Genomic DNA, 4,618 nt, shown 5'->3' on the forward strand with positions numbered 1-4,618 from the left:
CATTGGGAGCTTTGGTTCGTCATTTGGGTTTGATTTTGATGACGATTTCAATGACGATAATGGATACGGTGAATCTTCCCTATTCAAAGCCGAGTTGGATGCACTTGAGGCTGCGATTTACGGGACGAATTCCACTAAGAAGGGTGTCAAAGAGGCAAATTTGAGTCGGTAATTGCTCCAAGCACGGAAGAGGTAATATCTTCCTTTGTCGATGATTCCGTCATTGAGAGTGACCGACACGAGGTAGTAAACGATAATTTATTTATTGTTTGTTTTAATAGTAAATTGCCTCGATTGACTTTCTCGCGCATCCCAATGCTTTACCCTTCCCGAGGTCGTATAATTCGACGATTTTTCACCGTCCTTATCATTTTAATTTCGTTAATCTGAAATGGAGCCCTACTTTATTGACAATTGCTCCCGCGCTCCTATATTTTGTGGATAAATTTAGGAGCGCCCATAGGAAATTTGTTAGACTTAAATGTTTTCATATCTTTATTTCCTACTTTGATATTCCACTTTGGTGCTACTTACTCTTCTGTGTAGCACATGCGCAGCTATTTGACAGGTTGCTGCGCGCTTTGAGCTGTTTTGATTGTAATTAACCATAAGAGCTCGAAGAAAAAGAAGGTTAAGCTGGGACCTGACCCTTTTTATTTCAATTTCAGTTGTAATAAATGGTTTTTATACCATAGACGGTCTCAGTTAAGCTTGTCTTTGTTAGTTGCGGGGTGTTTTTATTGCGTTTTTGCAGGAACACGCTGAAGATCACTCGATCGCGTAGTTTTTCTACTCGATCGAGCACCCTAGCTGAGGGATTCATTCGATCGAGTAATTAATCCACTCGATCGACCACCTGCAGATTAGAGAACCACTCGATCGACCACTATTCCAGTCGATCGAGCAGTTTTTGCATGCCCATTCACTCGTTTGACTTGGATTAGCTTCCTGAGACGGTTCTCCGGGCCTTTAGCAACCTCCCATGTTCATGGTCGGTTTGGGGAGGTCCCTTTATTCGCGCATTTTGTGAGTTTTTCCGTCTTTACTCTCTTCCTCCTTCAGTTTGTATTTCCTTTCCTTGTTTTGGTACTATAGGGGCATTGTACGGTTTGGTTTGGGGAGGTTATGCATCCATATCTGTGTCTGCATATTGTTTTTACTGCATTTCAGTTATCACGTTTAATTTTATGTTTGCATTGTTGTTTACTTTCGTTAAAATTCAAAAAAAAAATTCAATAAAAATTAGAAAAATTGTTAAAATTCAAAAAAAATTTCATGTTTATTTTTGCATATAGGTTGAGTCGGAACGGTCGATTCCCATGATGAAATTGCACTATTAATTGTCTTTTTGCTTAAGCCTTGCATTGAACTGTTATCTTTTAGCTTTGTCTTTTGAATATCTACGAGTTAATGTTAAATTTAGCTGAACGAATAGACTTGACCTGAAATTTTGGCAACCTACTTATAATTTCTAAGGAATTAGAGCCGTATAAACTGGTGTCATTTATGACCAGTTTCATGTAGGATTGTGAGTAGTTACTCCTTGCATAACATGTATCATCAATTTGCACGTATATGAAATTCAATTGCTTTTTGCCGTCATACATTCGGGTTAGTGGTTGGTGTCACATGCAGGGAGGTGCTTACATTTTCCCTTTCTTTCATTTTTACCCATAAACTCCACATTAGCCAAATTTGCCTGTTGACCCTTAACTACATCCAAATTTAGCCTGCCTTGTCAAGCTAGTTTAGATTGTTCTGCGGTATACTGTTTATTGTATCAAATTTTGGCGCATATTCTGTTGATTTGGAGTTGGTATTTTATGAAGGAAAGGAGGATGATGAACAAAAAACGTGAAAAAGAAATAGAAAAAAAAAAGAAAACGAAAAAAAATAAGTTGAAAATAAATAAAGAAACCGAAGAAGAAACCGAAGAAAAAAATAGAAAAAGAAAAGAAAAATGAGAAAAAAATGGTTGACGGTTTCTGCTCCTATGTTCTATCTTATATCATTTGAGGAGTGTTTGCAGTTTGGTTTGGTGAGATTTTATGCCAACTGAAGGGCATGTGCTTAATTTCAAAATTGAGTTGGAAATGGATATGTTTCATATGGTTCTGTTTAGGTACTAGCTTGGCCGCCTATACCTCCACATTCCCATAAATGTTTTGCCTTTTCCTACCCATTGCCTCACTTTACCATATTTTTGTAAGCCCTCGGCTGTGACAGGACCTCGTTTGGTTGGAATGTGTGTACGGTAGCTAGAATTGTCTATCATATTAGTTGCATGCATGTTTATGTGGGTCGTAGTTTAGGTGAGCGACTATTTTTCTTTCTCTCTTACATATATATGCTTACCCTTTGCTTCATGAGAGAAGAGTGACCCGTGAGAGTCCATTGTTAAAGGTCTTGCAAGGTCGACGGTTCAGCTTTATTATAAACATCCTATAACTCATTTGCATTTGACTGTTTAGCTATAAGTGTTAGTTTGCTTGCATTAAATTGGCTTAAGTGGGCATTTGTAGCTAGCTCTGAGTTATCTTTTTCCGTTCCATTAGTTGCATTTTAGTTACTCGAGGACGAGTAAAGGTTTGGTTTGGGGAGATTTGATACGTGCATTTTATATAGTCTTTTTAGCCTAATTCATGCATGTATTTCTATGCTTTTATCGTGGTTTTATGCTACGAAATGCCCCGAATATGCTACTTTGGTTTGTTTTGTCTTATTTGCAGGAATGAGCCATAAAGTAGTGAAATCAAGCCGTTTACCATCCTTTTAGCATGCATTTGGAGGAAGAGTGAATTTGGAGCGGGAATGAAGCTATTTTGAGATGCGCATTGGAGTAAGGAAGTTAGGCGAGCCAAGAGAGTGCTTCAATTTGCTAGTTCCAGATTGTAAGAGCCATATCTCGAGTTCTACAATAGCTATTAAGGTGATTCTAGTTGGAGGTTAAAGCTTATCCTCTTAGCTTTCCAACGCCACCAACCACGCCCTATTTGTCCAAGTAACGAAGGAATGGCAGCCGTTTGAAGTTCAGTGCGCGAAGCAGGAATTACGCGCTGAGAAGTGCTCGATCGAGAACTATTTCTATTCGATCGAGAGCCCATTTGCTCGATCGAGAGCCACTTCTTCTCGATCGAGTGGTTTAGGATGAATAAGTACTCGATCGACTATTTTTCCTTTCGATCGACCAGTTCCTTTTATGCCTTTGCTCGATCGAGTGATTTAGTTACTCGATCGAGTGGATTTTGCTGACGGGCTAGGCTTTTTAGTTATTTTCCGTCATTAGGTTTAATTAAACTCCTAATTTCTTATAAATAGGAGTGAGGTCGTCAGTTTATGCATCTTTTTTTTATCCGGAGACACTCTGACTCTCTCTTTCCTCTTGGAACGATACACTGTTACTTTGCATTTTATTAGGATCATTATTTCAAAGTAATTTCTTCCCTCTTTTCTCTCTTTTTATTTAATGTTTATTATTCCCTCTCCCTCTTTATTTATTGTTCTTATTAATTTCATGTCTAGCTAAATCCCCTTAGTATGTTAGGATTAGGGAAGCCGTGGTAGCAATGTTTTAACTGACTTATATAGATTAGTCTTGCGATAGGAATTGTATTAGGCAATTTAATTGTTATCCGGTCGAATGAATGCATGCAGGAGACCATAAATTTAGTTAACCCCGACCTAGATCGAAAGATTGGAAGGGAAGGCTTGCTTAATTACAATAGGGTATTGCAGTGAGGGCGAAAGTTAAGCTGTTTACGCTCTAGGGCGGTTTAAGGACCGGAAGGTGACGACCATAGCTCTTCTTATCAATAGTCTAATCGCCTTAGTATTCCCGATAGTATAAGATCTGATAGCTGCCACAGTGGACCGACTCTTAGCATACTTCCTTTCTCTTACTGTTAATTCTCTTATTCATTTCCCTCGCCTTAATCTCTAGTTTAGTTAAATCAATCAAACCCCAGCATTGTGACATTTAGACAGATAAATAGACAAGTAGATAGTACACCGCCTCCCTGTGGAGATCGACCCTACTTACCGCTGACTTCTGTTAGTTGTACGTAGGTATTTTATTTTTGGTACGAAACGACAGTATCAGTGCACACAACGACGGGCATCAAATTTTGGCGCCGTTGCCGGGGAGGCAATTGTTCTAATTTTTAGTTGTTTTATTTTAGTCTGTTTCTTAGTTTAAGGGACATTCGTTCCTTAAACTATTCTCATATTCTATTTGTAGTTTCTTCTTATGTGCAGGTCACAGGGTGGTGAATTACTACCGTTCAACCCAGAGATTGAGAAGACTTTGCGTGAGTTGAGACGATCATCTAGAGTATTGCCGACAGAGGAAGAGCTGAGTACTCTGTCTAGTTACTACGAGAACGAGCTATTTGAGGAGGATCCACATTCATCTCCCGTTTCCACTTCTTCAGCTGAGACCGTCACATTTCCAGATTTTCCAGTCATGGCTGAAGAAGCGAGTATAGCCAGTCACTCAGAGCCGACAGCTGCTAATCTTTATAAAGGATTCGCATTACCAGGGGAAGTCAGGAAATTCGAGCCGAAGCCATCATACATCAACTTGGTTGAGAGAAACCAATTCGGGGGAGCTGCAAATGAA

The sequence above is a fragment of the Silene latifolia genome, chromosome Y (genome assembly GCF_048544455.1).
Source record: "Silene latifolia isolate original U9 population chromosome Y, ASM4854445v1, whole genome shotgun sequence".
Taxonomy (NCBI): Eukaryota; Viridiplantae; Streptophyta; class Magnoliopsida; order Caryophyllales; family Caryophyllaceae; genus Silene; species Silene latifolia.